This window comes from Podarcis pityusensis (genome assembly GCF_964106645.2).
Source record: "Podarcis pityusensis genome assembly, chromosome: 5".
Lineage (NCBI taxonomy): Eukaryota > Metazoa > Chordata > Lepidosauria > Squamata > Lacertidae > Podarcis > Podarcis pityusensis.
The window spans coordinates 81198522-81218159 of record NC_138032.1 but is presented as its reverse complement, the minus strand read 5'-3'; positions in this window follow the sequence as shown (position 1 = coordinate 81218159).

Below are 19638 nucleotides of genomic sequence, written 5' to 3'. Positions count from 1 at the left end.
TCCAACCCCGCCTGCAGTGCAGGAATCCCGCCGAAAGCCGTCCCTGCGTGGGCTCGACTGGTTAACAGGGCACTGACCCATTGTGCCACAATTCAGCACAGTGACAAGCGAGACAAGAGGGGGGATCGTAGAATCGTACAATTGGAAGGGACCCTGATGATCATTTAGCCCCCCCCCCACCTGCAGAGCAGAAATCTTTTGCCCAGCGTGGGGCTTGGACCCTCGACCCTCAGATTAAGAGTCCCATGCGCTACCAGCTGACCTGCCCCTGGTGGTGCAGTAGTGCCATGCGCACCTCATTCACACAAAATCACCACCACTCATTCGCCTTTCTGGAGTTTGCACACTCACTGAGTCCCCATCCCTAATGTGCTTATTGTCTGCTCTTCTTGCCCTTTCCAGTGCCCAGTGCTTGACCCCTCTTGCTGTTGGCTATTCTGCAGATTAATTGCGCTGCAGAAGGCGTGCTGGGGAGACCACACATTTCAAGAAACGCAAAAGTGACTTTTGCTAGGTTTTAATAACAAAAACAAAAACTCCTTTTACACTAAATTACAATATATCAATATGCATGACCCATCCATCAGGGTATTGAGAGAGCTACGTGTTTAATTAACATAACAGCTTAACATAACAGCTTAATAAACATTAACAGCACCTGCTAAACTGCTTCACAGCTGTAAAACTAGGTCATGTTATTTGCTCTGGCCCTTAAAGACATACACATCTTGTGAAACAATAATGATCCTTATATTTAAAGAAACCATTCAACACTTGCTTCTGGTTTGCCTTCCTTCTCTTCTTTTATAAAACAAAAAATGGGCCAGGTTTTGTGTGTCAAAAAGGTTGCTTTTGCTGGACAGGTTGGATCAACAAGTGTTTTTTCTTTTTTTCTTTTTATTTCCCTGCCTGCAAATTGTTAATGAATGGCAGCCTCTGATTGGCCATGGTTCCAGGAGGGAGAGTTTAAAAGGAGAGGTTTTGGAGAGACAGTTAGTTTGGGAGTGTTGGTTGAAGTGGGTTGGAATTGTGGTTGGAGAGGGTGGGAGACAGGTAGGGAGACAGGCTGAGGTATAAAGAGTGAATGGGAGAAAGAGTTGGCTCTGGAAAAAACAACTTCCACTCTGAGCGTATTGTGAAGCACAGACTGTGGTGTCCTGTAGGAGGAATAGACCGGAATTTTACTGGGAGGTAGAGGTTGAGCCAGGAGAAGTAGGAGCTGGAAAGGAACTGCCACTTGGGACTCAAACCTAGTCTGGAGGGGAGAGATAGACTCTTCTAAGGAAACGGATGAAACTCCCAGACCCAGTGAAGGGAGGGAGTGTGGAGAGCCCTGTGGTCTACATCTGAAGGCAACCCTGTTTAGGGAAGCTTTTAATGTTTGAAGTATTACAGTATTTTAATTTTTTTTGGAAGCCGCCCAGAGTGGCTGGGGAAGCCCAGCCAGATGGGAGGGGTATAAATAATAAATTATTATTATTATTATTATTATTATTATTATGGACCTCCGGAACGAGTTAAATTTGTAACCAGAGGTGCCACTGTATTACTTAAAGTACCTCAGGAGCAGGATTGTTAAAGGGGTGGATAACTGAAATAAAGTATCACCAGAAAAAAGAACCAAACTGAACCAAACCAATAATGCAAAAACAACTGAGGACAAATTTAAAGTGAAATCGCACTGTATTTCTGAACTAACCTAAATTGAATCCATTTGTGTTATATACTATCTTGCCTTAAATAAATCTTTATTGTTTATTTAAAGAAAACCTATCTGAGACTCCAACTTACTAGTTACCCCTTCACAAAGGTCCTCCACACAGGATACTCTGGGGCTAGAATTTTTAAGGGAAAAGGGAAAGAAACCTTCAGGTAAAGGGCTGCAGTGATGGAGAGGAGTGGGAGGGACCTGGTGCCAGAATATCACAAGTGCCAAGCTCTGCTGATCTGGCAGCTGCCTCCCTCTGAAAAGCAGGGGTAAGCACATTGTCTCGGCCAAAGAATGCTAGAAACAGCCATTTATCCCCTCACAGAGCTACAATTCCTGGCCCCCTTATGTGTCCCAGGATTGTTTTAAAGGACCATTAAATGTATGGTGTGTCTGCAGTCCAGAAGTGTAGGTGGATGGGGCTTGCATGCTCGGGCCATCTGGATTTGTTTCTCATAATGTTACGCGATGCTTTGCACATTTTAAGTATATTGCTATTACTGCAATTTAAAGCACAGGGGAAGTTTTAATTTAAATAAATTACTCACAACTGTTTCCCCATGCGTATATTTTCAGAACGTATGTACATGAATGTAAATTACATATTCCCTGGGAGGACATGCATAGTAATTAGTTGCTACTTGACTTTCTATGAGAAGGCTTGCTGTTGCTGAGCCCAACCAACCTCAACTTCATTCTATGCTGTAGTGGTAGCAGAGGGAAAGATGCAGCCTTTTGTAAAAAAAAAAATAAGGCTCTGTGCTTTAGCCTGATGGGACTTGGTTGATTACTTACTTAATATTAATGATTACTAAATCTATTTCACCTGCCTACAGGAATTAATGACCTACAATGAAATTTTGGAATAAACATATTAAGTAGTTATTTACTCGTGTGTGGAGTGTTGGAGGAGGGTAGGACCTCTGGTGGAGGACACATCATGCTCCTTCTGGGATAGATTGCTCACCTTTTGTCCCCACCCTGCTCTCAGCTCTCACCTGTGGCTCCTAGAAGCCGTCAGCATGCGACAGCAGCAACACCCTGGGAATGGCTTTGACTGGCTAGCTAAACCAGGGGAGGGTGGCTGATGGGTCTCAAGCCCTTGGTGAGTTAGGGACTTCCCTTGCATGTGGAGATAGTCTCCAGCTGTTTGAGCAGACGAGACCAATAGTGGGTCTTGAAGTTTTGCAAGAGCTGCCTGTTGCAATGTTGCATCTGTGTGGGCATTTTCGTTACCTGAGCAGCATGTTGCAGAGAGGAGCAATCTGCTGGAGCTGTCTGAATTTGTTCCCAGAAAATCTGCATTTAACTAAGAGGAAATGAAGGATGAAGAAATCAGATAATAGGATTATCATTGCATCAGAATATGAAGGTGTAATTTTGAGAGGGATTACAACTTGGCACGAGCATGCAAGTAGCTACATGCAGTGGCCTGATTCTTAGAGAATTTTTTTTTTTTTACATTCATCAGAGCGAAAAGATTAAAATGTCTTCAGCTGTTGATGCAATGGGACATGCTGTTGATGCAATGCAACACCCACAAATGAGAAACATTTCCTCCTTGACTGTTTATTGTTGTTTTTAAGTATACTTATACTTAAGTGCAATAGAAGACACAGTCCTGCAAAAGACTAGTTGTCTAGTCGGAGTAAGAGGGGAATGATATATGAGGGAGAGCAGCTGAAGCATCCCTGAATGAGAGAATGAGCTGTTTAAATCCAGGTTGAGCTAGGCTGTTCTTTCCTTGCTGGTATGCATCCATCCTTCCTTTAAAAAAATATAAATTCATTATCTGCATTCTGCTGTCAACGTGCATGCCTCTTTACTAATAAAACAGCCAGATCTAAGTCCTGCTGAGCTTCCAGTGTACTATTCAGCCCAGGGAAGGAAGGGATGGGATGAGAACTGGAGGGAACGTGTATCCTTTCTGGAGGGAGAACATGGAACACATCTCCTGGGCTGCCAATTTCTCCCCAAAGCCTTCTACATGATGAAGAAGTGTGCTTGCACACGAAAGCTCATACCAAGAACTAACTTAGTTGGTCTTAAAGGTGCTACTGGAAGGATTTTTTTTATTTTGACTATGGCTGACCAACACGGCTACCTATCTGTAACTGGATACATGATGATGAGTGAGCTGAAGGGACTAACCTGTAGGAGTGTCCCCTCTCACTTTGTCCACTAGGCAGGAGATGTTGTCATTTCTCAATACAGTATAAGACGGGGCATTTGCAACTGTTCCCATCCATTTGCTCCTCTACCTTGTCTTTCACCTGCCTCACTTGAGGAATGCTATGGACTGGGAACTGCGAGGAGCGTCCAGACATTGAGGGGGCCCAACACCTCACTAACAAATATTGTGAGGGGCCCAAAGGGGTCCAGCCCCTAGGAGTCAGCACTCCTGAGGGAAGACAAGCCATGTGGGGAGCTACTTATCCCCTACCCTCTTCTCTCAAATATCATGCCGATAATTATGTTCAGAATTTGGGCTTCTGGGTTACACAGACACAAAACTGCTTGTTTCTAGAGACCTGTTGCTCCCAGGCTGCAGCTCTGTGGATAATAATAATAATAATAAATTTTATTTATATCCCGCCCTCCCCAGCTGAAGCCAGGCTCAGGGCAGCTAACAACAATCAAATAATCCCACATTCTAAAAACATTCCATTATAAAATTAATTAAAATCAAATTGATGGCAACCATTAAGCAAAATTCTGTGCAGATTGCCAGAGGAGGGAGTCAGGCTGCGCCCTGACCAAAGGCCTGGTGGAACAGCTCTGTCTTGCAGGCCCTGCGGAAAGATGTCAGGTCCCGCAGGGCCCTAGTCTCTTGTGACAGAGCGTTCCACCAGATTGGAGCCGCAGCCGAGAAGGCCCTGGGGAGCAGAAGGATGAAGGAATGAAAGGAGCAGAATGGAAGGCGAGAGGAGGCAGCCTTCCTCAGAGGCCAGACATGCTAATGCGCTTATCTCGCCTCACGGGTGGGTCCCCCCTGCGGGGTGGGGTGGGGTGGGGGGTCATTGTGTTAAGAGGGAGCGAAGAGGAGACCGAGGGGGCGGGGGGAAGCGGGGAGACCAGGGAGGAGGCATGTATTACAGCTAATACATGCCGCAGGGGAAGCCGTGGCCAAAGGGCGCCAAGGCAGGACAGGCGGGGGCGCATGCGGGGGGGCGGTTTGGGCGGGAAATGGCGCGCGGCGCCAACCTGGATTCTACGCGGCGAAGCGAGAGGGAGTGGGGGATGGGCGGCCGTTGGGACCAGAAAGAGGAGCGGGAAGGACACCCCCCCCCGTTGCCCCAGCAAGACGTTCGTTATAGCGCTGATGCTGCGGGAACGTAATAAGGGAACACAATGTCGAGAGGGAAGCCCTTAAGGGTTATCTCGTAGCCGGTCCCCAGGCGCCACCACAGGGCGCGGTGGCGCCATCTTCCCTCCGGCATTTATATATTTGGCGGCGTATCTGCGTGTTGGCCTGAGGCAGGCAGGGTGCAAATCCCTGCAGACACACACACAATCCACAATCCCTGCACACACACACCCTACTACCAGCCCCGAAGCTCACTCGGGTGCCTTGGCGTAAGTCGCCGCCTCTCAGGCTGGTCTCCCTCGCGGGAGTGTTGGGGCTAAAATGGAATAAGGAGGTGGACCGCCTCCCAGGGGAAAAGGTGGGGTTCTAGGAGCCAACTCTTGGGCCCAGGTCCCTTGCCCACCCCCAAATCGAGCAGGGCAGAGCTTACCTGGCCTCCCCACCCCCAATCTTCTATCCAAGTGGGCGCCCCTGGGTGGGATATAAATAGAGAAATAAGCTCGTGGAATTGAAACCCGGTTTCAGAACCATTTGGCTGGAAAGCAAACGCTGAACCGCATAAGCAAAATTGGTCCCTTGTCTGGTTGTCAGAAGCTCAGCAAGGATTAGCTTGGTTTAAGATTAGGGACAAGAGGAAATACTGAATGATGAAGTGATAATGTGTAGCATTATAAACAGATTGGAATCTTGTAAGGCATTCCAACTACTCTCAATTAGCATCCTCATTTAACACTTTGAATTCCATGATTTAACCCACTGAGTCACATCATCAAGGTACTGTGGATTTTGGTTTGGGTGAACTCTTCCATCGTGGAAGTTGCACGCAAAAGCAGAGAGGGGATCCGGCAGAACCAACCCCTTTCTGTATTCAGGCAACATTTCAAAAAGGGAGTGCATTATGTAGCATGGCAGGCAGGCAGGGCTCAGAAAAATCCATCCCCAGAGAATCACAATCACAAAACCACACGTATATATCTATATCCATATATGCTTTATTGTTTTCTGCAAAAAGTACAAAAATACATTGTGCTTACAACACAATGCATCAAACATTTAACAACAAAACAAATAAATAGCAAACCAAGAAACCAATAGTAATAATAAATAATTATTATAATAATAATAACAATAATGAACAGTTTATACTTATATCCAAATTAAAGTAACCGCCAACCCCAACTAAACATTTAACCCACATCAACCCAACAAAAACAAAAGCAAAATTGGAACATTTTGAAACATTTATCCAATTGTTCTAACCCCAGATTTTGACTTTGGTCCTTATTTGAACAAGTGGCAAATTGTTCAGCTTTTATTTTTGATTTCAGTATACAAGTGCTTTTAGCTTGCTTGGGCAAAGGGAAGAGAATGCTTCAGTAAAAGGAAAGCCAGATGATGATCCCAGACAAAGGCATTAAAATAACAAACTTTATTGAAAATTTTTAAAATGTATTTATATGGATGAGTAACCCTAGAAGGCGTCGGGAGAAGGGAAGATATTGCTTTGCTGCCCATTTTGGTAATCTTCAGGCAACATTTGCACAGGATTTGCAGCTGGATAATTCCCCGTTGCATAAGTGTTCCCCATTGCATGACTGTTCCCCATTGCAGGCCAGGGAGTTTTACTGCTTGATGGAGTGCAGAAGTTACCAGCCAATGGTGGAGGCTGCCTCATCATCTCTGCACCATAATATGGAACTGGGCAGTTGCTTGCCTTGGAAGTCTCACAAAGCCCTGTTCCACCAACAGCAGCTGGCTGGTAATGAACCGGGTTCAATTCCTGGGAGTTCTGCTGCTGTGCGGCATAGACGGGCTCTCCTGATTGCGTGGTGCTGAGAGGTGGCTGCCAGAACCCTGCTCCTTCATAGCTTTCGGGATAATGGAAGCTGCGCGGCTGGTAATGTTGCTGCGTCGGACTTCTTGCACTGCTCCTCGGAGTGCTTGGACTTCTTCTGTCAGAGCGGTTATAAGGAGTTGTAGCTTGGTTCCTGATCATTGTTTTGGACCCAGTCACCTTTGTTCTCGCTCTTCAGTTCTGAAACCAGGTCTGAACAAAAGCTTTCGGGATAATGGAAGCTGCATGGCTGCTTTTTGGGCTGCTCCCTGGGCTGTTTAATGGACTTCTTCTTCTGTCAGAGCGGCTATAAGGAGTTGTAGCTTGGTTCCTGATCATTATTTTGGAACCAGTCACCTTTGTTCTCGCTCTTCTGTTCTGAAACCAGGTCTGAACAAAAGAAAGGAGAGAACAAAATGCCCATTATTTCCAAATGGATAGGTCATAATTTCACTTTCTAGCTCAGAGGACCACCGAATATTTGTGCCTCGTGTGGTGTAATTTTTTCAGTGTGGGAGAAGTAGGGACTTGTGGGACATTGGCTAGAAAAGCAATGTTGCTTAACTGTGGTTCCAGCTGAATGCTGCACATTTGGTCTCTCAATGCAAGGTGCTGAAAGCTGCCATCCTAATAGGAATATCCTATGCACACTCCCTTGGGAGTTCGGTCAGGTGGGTCAGGTTATAAAGGCAGCCTAGAAAACCAGATGGTTTTATCCTCAAATTAGGTTGAAACCAGGTCTGTTAAGAGTTTTTACTCTTCAAACCCAGAACCTTTGATATTTGAAAGTATGTGCCTCCAATAATTTGAGTGGGAAGGAAAAGGAAGCCTTAATCAGGAACCAGGATTTCTGAACAAGTATGGGCACAATTTCTTCCTGCAGTTGAAAAGGAGGGGACACAACGCACCCGCCCCTTACAAAAAGCCTTTACATCCACGGTACAACAGCCCCCCCCCCCAATAAAACCCCACAAAAACCCAGGAAAGAGGAAGTTGGCTCTTGAATACGGCACCTTTCACATTAAGCTCGGAGGCATCAGGAAGATCTAACGAAATTGAATGACAACGAAAGAATTATTCTGAGCAATTTAAATTTATCCAGTATTTGCGGTTTAAGGAAGTCCTAGGAACCCCCACTATCCCTCTTCTTACGTGCACACGATCTTCTTCGATTCCGATGCTCCTCGCCAGCGACTCCCTAGTCTCGTATCCGGCGTACGGGTCCTCTTCAAACGACTTTTTTAGAAGCTCGACGTTAGATGGGCTAAAAACAGTCCTTTTTCGCCTTTCTCCTCTGACTTTGGGGTAGCTTCCTCCTGGGAAAAGACAAAGAGGCAAATCTGAAGGAAGCGCTCAGCTTAAACTGAAGCGACGCTTGCAGATCTTCCTCCCGACATGGAAAGCTCGGGGCTGCATCGCCTGCACTTGCCTGGGAGCAAGTCCCCCAGAATCGGGCGCTGCCTGAGGTTACACTGCGTAAAATGACCCCCGGTAGAGAACGCTTCAGTGGCAATTCTTTCAACCGCCCCGCTGACCACCCACCCAGCAGAGCGCAGAAGGGCAAAGCCTTCGCTTTTTACAGGAAGGCTTTTGTACCTGACATTGAAATCCACGCACTTTGTGGCCTTTAAATAAACCTCCGGTTGCTCTGAACAAGGTTTGAATGAAAACAAACCAAAGAAGTTTACGCTCTTATTTCTATGCCTGCCTTCGTTTTCTGCAGCTGATCCTAACCACGTTTATTGGGAAATTAAATCGCCGTTTATTTGAAAAGGATTTAACGTACAGGAAAGTGTGTACTGTATAGGATTGCACTTTCCACGCACTAAATGCTTGGTGTTTACGAATAAAGGTGTGCAAAGCAGTCTTGCCTGGGTTTCTTCCCAGGAAATAGTGAGACATGTTTAATCTCTCCCCGGCTACCACAAATGGGTCTTTGAAAGCCTTCCTTACGCCAGGATCCTGACCCAGATGAAACAGAAAACATCTTCCTTCCTACTCATTCCCCTATAAATAATTAGAGCAATGCTGTTGTTTTTTATAGACAGTGAATTAAAAATCATTTTTTTAAAAGTTTCTTTTACCTTCGTTGTTGGTTGCCATCATGAAAAAACTCTTTCTTGCTCTCTCCTCAATTGGTTTTGCCTTAAAAATGGACACTAAGATCCCTCAGGTTCACTCTGCTATTCTGCTGGCGGTGCGGTCTTGGCATTTATCTCCAGTGGGCGAACCCCACCCTTACTTCTCAGCCGATAAGAGGGAGTCACGTTTTCTTCTGTTGTTTTGCTAAACTGAGTCCATCCTGGATGGAAACTGAGGCAGTTCTGGCAGAGGAGCAAGCCGGCTTCAGACAGGGCAGAACAACAATAGACCATTGCTTCGTATTAGCACACCTCATTGACAAATACGTCAATAAAACACGTGGGATTCTATATGCAGCATTTATTGACCTGAAGGCGGCCTTTGACTTGATCTCACGAGTCAAACTTTGGGCTAAACTCAATGCTACCAACATTGACAAAAGATTACTATTCTTGATAAAAAGCCTATATAAAGACTCCAAGTTATATGTAAGAACCTCAGTAAATGGGCAACTAATTGGCCCTGTACCAGCCACCAAAGGAGTCGAGCAGGGCTGTATTTTAGCCCCGGCCTTATTCAACTTATATATAAATGACATGGTCAAATACCTAACATCCCCGGAGTTTCATGCCCCCAAACTTGCCGAAAAATCAATTTCAGCGCTCCTCTATGCGGATGATGCGGTTCTCTTATCACGAACTAAAGTAGGCCTCAAAAGGCTACTAAGAGAATTCTCAGCCTACTGTAGGAGAGATCAACTGGTGGTTAATCACCAAAAAACCAAAGTCATGGTCTTCGCTAGGAGACACAGACATCACAGATGGGAGATGGACAATCAGCCAATAGAACAGGTCAGAATTTTCAAATACCTTGGAGTAGTTTTCCAGTCAACAGGGACCTGGGAGGCCCATCATAAATATGCTAGGGAAAAAGCATCTCAAAACGCCAAAATACTGTCACGCTTTTACTTTACGAAGGGGGGCAGACACATCCCAGCAGCTCTGGAGGTCTTTCAAGCAAAACCCTTGGCGCAAATACTCTACGGGGCCCATATTTGGACGGGAAATCATTGCCGCACACTTGAAACGGTCCAGTCTAAATTCTTAAGACAGATTCTAGCCGTTTCACCATGCGCACCAAATGCGGCCCTACGGCTGGAGACTGGCCTCCTCTCCGTCGAAACCCAAACCTGGCTAAGAACATTCAACTATTGGCTTCGCTTAAATTTAAACCCATCCGGACTACTACCTCTAGTAGCACGAGATGCTCATAGAAGTCGGTGGTCCAAAGTAGTGCATCAAAAACTACTTACATGTGGCCTCCAAGCACAGCATCTCCTGAAAATGGGTCTCCCCAAGGCAAAAACCATTATTGACCAGCGCATGAAGGCTATTGAGCAGCAGAATAATCTGGCCTATATTAAGAAATTTAGTGCTTGGTACGCTTATCTGCCTCCCTCCCACTTTGATTTTCGGGCACCTTATTTGTCTACCTTAACCATTCCAAAACTCAGACAGGCCTTTACACTGGCCAGACTAAATATGTTACCCTCAGCTGTTCTTGAAGGTAGATATCAAAAAATTCATTCGAGAACCGGCTCTGCCCCTGTGGAGCTGGCTACGTAGAGACTGTGTCACACGTTCTCCTGTCTTGTTCCCTATATAAAGATCTCAGGGACGAGACCATCACGCCGCTCCTATCTGCCATACCGGGCTGCTCTTGCGAAGCCAAATTGTTCTCACTCCTAGCCGACCAGAACAGCTCGACAACAGAGAAGGTTGCCAAATTTATTGAGAGAGCAATGAGACTGAGAGCTGCTATCTGACTGACATGAGTGTCGTCACCCGGATTCCTCGCCTAGGATCTTATCATTATTATCATTATGTTTTATTATTAGTATTTTATTACGTCTGCCAAGTTTTAAGTACTGAGATTATTGATTTATCTGCATCTGGTTATTATTATCTTTCTCCCTGTCCTGACCATCCCTCCGAGGTTATATTTATATTTATAATCTTTCAATTTGGCTGGTCTATTTACTTAACCGACCTGGAACAATGTACCAGAGAAAAGGCCGCCGCCCATGGGACAGAGGGTCATTGATGTATGATAATCCAGCTTCTACCTAGGGTTTTAATAGGTCATAAGATTTTATGGTAACTATATTTGTAATGTATTTTTGTCGGTGTTTGTCCTTTGATGCTATGGCCTGTCGGCTACGCAAATAAAGTCTATTGATTGATTGACTGAGTCAATCCCCTCCCTCCCTGGCCACCCCTTTTGCCGTTGACTCTTCAGCCACCAGTAATAACCAATTGACTTTGACCTACTTTAGTCTGTGATTTCCTCCTTAGCCCTTGGTTTTAAGCAGCGGTTCCAACTTTAAACTGCTGTTGATTCCAAGAAACGACAGACTAGGTAACGTCGTTTATTGCATTTTAAATTTTATTCATTGCATGTGAAAAAGTAATAAAATACATTTTAAAAACCGGCGTTGATCTGCTTAATAGTTCGCTGTTGGCACGTTTTGACTTGGAGCATTATCCAATGCAGGCAACTGAAGAGAAGAGAATTCAGAAGTGAGGGGAGAGAGAGAGAGGACTTTCCGGCGACTGCTACACATTTTCTTTGCCAAGCCAGTGCAAGTAACTACAGTGGTGCCTCGCAAGACGAAATTAATTCATTCCGCGAGTTTTTTCGTCTTGCGGTTCTTTTCGTCTTGCGAAGCACGGTGTCAGAAAAGTTTTGGAAAAGCTTCAAAAATCACCAAAGTCTTCAAAAACCTCAAAAAAGGCTACCACACCGCGTGCTATGAGTTGCTCCTCAAAGTCAAGTCGCAACTGTATTAATGGTTTTAAGAAAAAGGAAACAAACTTGCAAGACGTTTCCGCCTTGCGAAGCAAGCCCATAGGGAAAATCGTCTTGCGAAGCAACTAAAAAAACCAAAAACCCTTTCGTTTTGCGAGTTTTCCGTCTTGCGAGGCATTCGTCTTGCGAGGTACCACTGTACCCCAGAACTGAATAAAATGGGGTGTCCCACACCTGCATCGTACAAAAATCACACTTGTGGTCCAACCAAAGAACACCCCCCCCCCCCGCTTTACCAGGTACCACACACTTCCTATCTTAAACGGATACTCTCCTTTTTATAAAAAAAAAAAAAAAATTGTTGTTGTTCTAAAAAGAAGCAAGTGTAAATTATTTCATATCGACAAAGAAGCTTGGAACAACTTAATTCCAATACCCCTCATAGCATCCCCTCTCGTCTAAATAGATTTGTACATCGCCTTGGATGGAGGCAGTGGCAATGGCCAGGAATCGCATCAAATGCGAATAAGACGGTAAATATAACAGCGGTGGCAACCGAAGAAAGAAATCTAAGCTGAGTAAGCAAACTATATTTTATTAATGGACGATTAAATTTGTGTTCATTTTACGCTAGAAAAAAGCTTACCTTATTTTAAAAACAGTGCATTGAATACGCAAGCGCAGATCTCCTATGAAACCATTTAATCTTAAGACTCTGGGCGCCAAATCCCAGAGGGGCTGCAGACCAGAATTAATCCACATTCTTAAACATTTTAATTCACACCAGTGACTTTGAGACGTGTGACAACCAAGAACAGAAATTCTAATCAAAATCAGATTTTTAAAATGTGGTGATCTGTCAGGGAACAACCCCATTGAAGATGACAACAGTGGTTACCCAGAACTCATTGCTAGTTATGAAGGGGCCCCCAGAACAGTTCAACTTCAGGGCCCCCAAAATGTGGGTCTCTCACTGCTTGGGACTGATGTTGGGAGAACTGTAATACGTAGTCATCTGCTGTTGGGTTTTAAAATAACAATCGAGGGGAGGGGAGGGGGGTAGAGATTCAGAACTATTTGTAGTAGAGGGGGAGGGGGATTATTTTGCGGTTATTGTGTTTATAAATACGGGAGGGGAGGTCAGCAATCCTTTGTGATGTACTGCGAAACACCCAGCGTTCTTCCCATCTTCTTCCCACCACTGCCATGCAAAGGAAACAGCAATTTAGAAAGCAATTAGGACTGGAGTGGGGAGTGGGGAAGGGATTAGTTGCGCCCCCCATCCCACCCTATGCATACAAGCATGTGATGCGTTATCACAGATCTCCAGTTCAGATAATTCAGAAAAGGGTCGGCAGAGTGAAAAAGTGGAAGGAACAATGAGGAAAGGTTGGAGCATTAGGGATTATTTAGTTTAGAGAAAAGCTGGATAAGAGGTGGCATGACAGAAATTTATAAAATTTTGCATTGCATGGAGAAAGTGGATAGAGAAAAATTTCTCTCCCACTAATCTACACTTTTGAAAGCTACAATCCTAAAATCATTGAACTTTTCCCCCTTGCACTTTGCCTTCGCCAAAAATAAAAGAGAACCAAAAACTTCTTTTGCAACTTATATGGATGGCATCACAGAGAGCATAAAACACTCAAGCTTCAATAAAGAATTAAACCATGTGGGTGAACCAAAAGGTCTTCACTAGATGATTTAGACAAGATAAAGACTCACTGGAAAGGAAAGACTCACTAAGGCGGCTGTTCCATAGCTGGGATACTACTGCCAATAAAGCTCTCTCTCCCTGATCGACACCCACTTCATCTCATTTCCGTTTCAAATATTAAAATTATTATATTACTCAAATAAGTCCCGTTTGACTGCGGGCAATGTGTCAGATATCAGAAAAACTGGAGTTGTGTTTTGACATTTCCTTCAAAAGCTCAATGTATATTTTGAAAGAGCAATCTTTAAGTAACCATCTAAGCTCTTTAAATACCCATAACTCTTCCATGCATTAAGCTTACCTAAAAATTATTTTCACCATAAGATATTTTACCAGAAATCATACTTCAATGTGGGTGCTCTTTAGAACAATCTGTAATTAATTAATGTGTGTGAGTGTGTTAATCTGCAGCTTGTTAGACAGTAACTTTGTGGTTTCTGAAGCCTATTGTGAATAGGTTGTTTTTCACAAAGTGTAGCCTTGTTGAAGAAAAGTATAGTGGAAATTTGATTAAACAAAAGAGTGCTGGAACAGAGACATAGCAGACACACCATTCTTTGAAGGGCTTTATAGTCTAGCTGCAGTTTTCAAACAAATGCCAACCAACAGTCAGCATTTGGACAGCAGACTAAGCAGGCATTCAGGTCACCTAAATACGGTGAGAAGTATTATATTTCTATTTAAATTACAGTAATTGTTTTTAAGTTGCCTTTGGCCATTTGTTTATTTATTTCATTAAATGTATACCCCACTTGATAGTAAACCACTTTGCAGTTTTTTGTTTTACTAACAGATAAAATAATAAAATTGTGGAGGGGGGATCAACCATACTTCAAAACATACAGATTAATATTACCTACATTAGCACAGACCCATTGAATGATATCTGTGTCCTCGTTTTCGACAGGGCTGTGGTGGTCACCATTTAGTCTTCCTCCAATGAGTTCTGGGAGGCACCTACTAGGCTATCACTCTAGAAACCCTTTCTCTCACCTAAGGGAATCTAACAGGAGCTGGTAGATGGTTTACTCCCAGGCATGTGCAGAGTGCTCACCCCTCATCATCTGGCAACCGCCCAGGGAATGCTAGTGCTCAGGGCTTTCCTTATGGAGGAGGGAGAAAAACACCAGCCGAATTCCCAGGGGCAGGTTCAGAAAAGGAGGCAAAGATGAAAAAGGGGGCATTTGCCTGAGCTGACGTCCCAGCCACCTTGGCCAGACTTACTCCTGCAGGGGGGTCATTTGGTCCCCTGAGACGAGTCCCAAAACTGTCCCCCCCCCCCCAGGGAAGAATGGAGATTGTTGGGGGATCAAGATCAAATGGCGAAGAAAGGCGGGAAGAGACCAGTGGCGCCTCCTCTTTGCCCCGAGGCTGCTGTAGGGGCAGATTTGGAGTGGGGTAGAAGTGGAAGTGAGGAAGATCCAGCTCCCAAGCAGAGGCGGATTTAGGGCAGCCCAGCCGGTCCCCCCCCCCCTGCCCTGGGGCGCTGAGCCTGGAGGGGCCACAGGGGAGCAGAAGGATGAAGGAATGAAAGGAGCAGAAGGGAAGGCGAGAGGGGGCAGCCTTCCTCAGAGGCCAGACATGCTAATGCGCTTATCTCGCCTCACGGGTGGGTCCCCCCTGCGGGGTGGGGTGAGGGGGCCACTGTGTTAAGAGGGAGCGAAGAGGAGACCGAGGGGAGGGGGGGAAGCGGGGAGACCAGGGAAGAGGAGGAGGAGGGCGGCGGGTGTGACGCCGCAGGGGAAGGCGTGGCCAAAGGACGCCAAGGCAGGACAGGCGGGGGCGTTTTGGGCGGGAAACGGCGCGCGTCGTCAACCTGGATTCTATGAGGCGAGGCGAGAGGGAGTGGGGGATGGGCGGCCGTTGGGACCAGAAAGAGGAGCGGGAAGGACACCCCCGCCCCCCCCCCCGTTGTCCCAGCAAGACGTTCGTTATAGCGCTGATGCTGCGGGAACGTAATAAGGGAAGACAATGTCGAGAGGGAAGCCCTTCAGAGTTATCTCGTAGCCGATCCCCATAGGGCGCCAACATCTTCCCTCAGGCATATACAGTGGTACCTCTAGTTCACAGGCAACCCTCCCATAAAGCTTTTTTGAAGGCAGTCGAGCACAAACCATGCGGGGGGGGGGCGGGAATTAAGAGCAAGAAAATGAAATAAAGTGTTAAAAATATCCCCCCACAAAGTTTTTAATAGATGTATGTGCCTTAGCCTGCAACATGGGCATTCATAACTTAAACTTATATGTCTTTAAAGCTGTGGAGAGCAACTTTACATACTCATGGTAGGAAAATCAATTAAACCTTATATCCCCATCTCAAACTTCTGTGTTTTAAAAAATGGAAGACTCATGAATGGAAACTAAACTTATTAAGACAGAAAAGTGTTACTAAATCTACATATAGTAGGATCTACAAATATACTTTTGCATACAAAGAAAATACAGCAACTACCCACCACATTTATTGCCACCTACTCTAGCCTCAGATACAGAGACTTAAAAAGAAAAGGAAAGGGACAGAAAGCCCATTGGTGGATTAAAATGTGTCTCAGGAATATCCAGCCATTAGTAGACCTGACCTTTTATCTCTAGAACCACATGTACCGCACAACTGACATTTTTCTATGGGAAAATTAAGCCCATGTTTGTATGCTTGCACAAAGGAAAGTGAATGTTTCAGTAAATGGAAAGTTAAATCAAGACTGCAGACAAGCTACTAAAGGAACAAACTTTATTCAAAACATCAAAGTCATACATTAAAAGGCATTAAAAGAGGGAGCTTGTAAAATATGTACAGGATAGCATGGAAGGAGTTGGGATGCTAATCTGGAACCTGACTTAAAGAGAAAAACTGAGAGTCCGAAGCACTTCCATCAACATTCTGCATTTGTCCAGGATTTGTAGCTGAATAATTCCCCGTTGCAGACCAGGGAGTATAAGTGCTTGATGCCATGAAGAAGTTCCCAGCTGATGGTGGAGGCTGCCTCACCATCTCCGCACCGTAATATGGAACTGGGCAGTTGCTCGCCTGGGAAGTCTCATAAAGCCCAGTTCCACAAAAAGCAGCTTGCTGGTAATAAGCAGGGTTCAATTCCAGGGAGCTCTGCTGTTGCGGGGCAGAGAGGTGCTCTCCTGGTTGCGTGTTGTTGAGAGGTGGCTGCCACAACCCTGCTCCTCTATAGCTTTCAGCATAATGAAAGTTCTGTGGCTGGTAATATTGTTCCATGTGAATATTTTGGAGGTTTCCTGTACTGCTTCTTGGGCTGCTGTCCAGGCTGCTTCTTGGACGGGTTCCTTCACTGTGGCTATAAGGAGCTGCAGCATGGTTCCCGATCCTTATCCTGGAACCTATCCTCTTTGGTGTTCTGGCCCTTCTGTTTTGAAACCAGATCTGAACAGAAGAAAGGAGAGAACCAAATGCCCATTATTTCCAAACAGGTAGGTCATAATTTCACTTTCAGGTACAACAACCAAGCAAAGATTAGTGTATGACAGTGGGAGAACCTACATTAATTTGTGTTGTGTTGTGTGAAAGGCATATAAGCATTATGTTCTGTGAATATAGAAGACATTGTTACCATGAATATGTCTTTTTGATCCAACAGAGAGAATTACATTTAATAAATTATGCTTATTCCTCTGGGGTTTCTCTTTAGTTCTCTGCAGCATTTTTCTACTCTCTTCAGCTCCGCATTTAAATATCCCATGTTCATAATATCCAGTTACTGTTAATCATAAAGATTCTAAGTTGGAATGACTAAATACTGCTATTTGGCTGTATTTTGTTCTGCAGTATCAGAAAAAACCACCTTTAAAAGCTGCACAAGTGTACAGTTCCACAAGACTTTCTTTATTGAAGTATAACCTGTGGATGTGAGCTTCATCTGTAAGAAATTGTCAAGCATTTGTTAATGCCAAGTGGATGCCTGCATACAAGACTTAACATCTCTTTGTGCATTTGTGCTGGAAGGCAATTGTTTTAAAAATTCCATAAATATAGTAATTGTAATTTTAAATACCTCACTCAGAAGACCTACCCATTTGTTCTACCCTGTTTGGGGTCAGAATCTCAGAAAACTCAGAATCTGCATTAAATGAATGTGTGCTGTGCATAAATTTACTGGGAAGGAAAAAGAAGCCTTAATCAAGAAGCATGATTTCTGAACAAGTATGGGCACAATTTCTTCCTAAATTTGAAAAGGAGGGAGCACAACCCACCCACCCTTTACAAAAAGCCTTTACATCCACGATACACCCCCCCCCCCCAAAAAAAAGCTGAGAGGCACCCGGGAGAACTAAGGCCTTCGACTACGCAAGGATTATTCTAAGTGTTTCAAATGGTTCCAGTATGTGCGGTTTAGGGAAGTCTTGGGAGCCCCCACCATCCCGATTCTTACGTGCACACGATCTTCTTCGACTCCGATGCACCTCGCCAGCGCCTCCCTGGTCTCGTATCCGGGGTACTGGTTCTCTTCAAAGGACTTTTTTAGGAGCTCGACGTGAGATGGGCTAAAAACGGTCCTTTTTCTTCTATCTCCTCCCACTTTGGGGTAGCTTCCTCCTGGGAAAAGACAAAGAGGCAAATCTGAAGGAAGCGCTGGGCAAGCTTAAACTGATACGACGCTTGCCGATGTTCCTCCCGACATGGAAAGCTCAGGGCTTAATAATCATTTTTTTAAAAGTTTCTCTTACCTTCCTTGTTGGTTGCCATCATGAAAAAAACTCCCTCTGGTTCGTTCACTCTGCAGGGGATTCGGTCTGGGCATTTATCTCCGTTGGGCGACCCCACCCTTACTTCTCAACCAATACGAGGGAGTCACCCCACCCTTACTTCTCTACCAATACGAGGTTTCCCGGTTGAGGAATGCCCTCCCAGTCAGCTGCCCCGTCTCCATCATTTTTGCGTTTCACCCTTGCTTCTCAACCAATAGAAACAGTTACATTCTCTTTCAAAAAATCAGTTGCTTTGCCAAACTGGCTCAAACCCCTCCCTCCGTCGACACCCCTTTGGCAATTGACTCTTCATCTGAATGGAAGAGGAGAGAGAGAGAGAGAGAGAGAGAGAGAGAGAGAGAGAGAGAGAGAGGGAGGGAGAGAGAGAGAGATCTTTCGGGCGCCTACTACACCTTTTCTTTGCCAAGCCACACCCGCATTGTACAAAAATGACACTTGCGAGGTCCAACCAAAGAACCCCCCCCCACACACACACTTTAGCACACACTTCGTATCTTAAACGGGTACTCTCCTTTTTAAAAAGGTTTTGTTGTTGTTCTAAAAAGAACCAAGTATAAATTTTTTCATATCGACAAAGAAGCTTGGAACAAATTAATTCCAATACCCCTCATTTCAGCATCTGCCGTCTAAATAAATTAGTACATCGCCTTGGATGGAGGCTCTGGCAACTGCCAGCAATCGTATCAAATGCGAATAATACGGTATACATAAGAGCGGCGGCAACCGAAGAAATAAATCTAAGCTATGTAAGCAATCTATATTTTATTAACATATTATTAAATTTGCATTCATTTTTCGCTAGTTTTGAAGACTTAGGAAACAGCTTACGTTCTTTTAAAAACGGTGCATTGGATATTCAAGGTCACCCGCCATCTTAGAAGAGGAGTTCCTTGCACCAAGAATGCCTTTTCCAAGCTGGTACCTGCAAGTTAGGATTCGTATGTTAATCTTTTATAAACCCAAATAAATAAATAAGACGACAGTGCCGTTGTAGTTGGTTTAATTTGCTTTAATTCGATCTGGACGGCCAGCCCATTTAAAGAGGTTCCCCGGTTGCGGAATGCTCTCTCTAGTGAGCTGCTCCGTCTTCATCATTATTGCGTTTCATTAGGAATTTGAAAATATTCCTGTTTGTTCAGGCATTTGGTGGCTGCAGAATAATGTTCCTGACAACCCCGAGATCAGCGGACAGAAGAATAGTTGAAAAAACAAACCAACAAACCTCCTATAATTACTTTTAGGATTCTTCCTAACTGAAATTGCTTTTAGGTGTTTGCAATTGTTATTTTTTTAATGTTCGAAATGTTTTAGAATGTTTTTGCTTTGTTTTTGTTTTTAAATTGTGTACTGTTTCTGTTTGCCGATGTGGGCTCCGAAGGGCGGCGTATAAATTCAGTAAATAAAAACCATAAGAACATATAATTGGGTTTATTTGTAGGAGGACGAGGA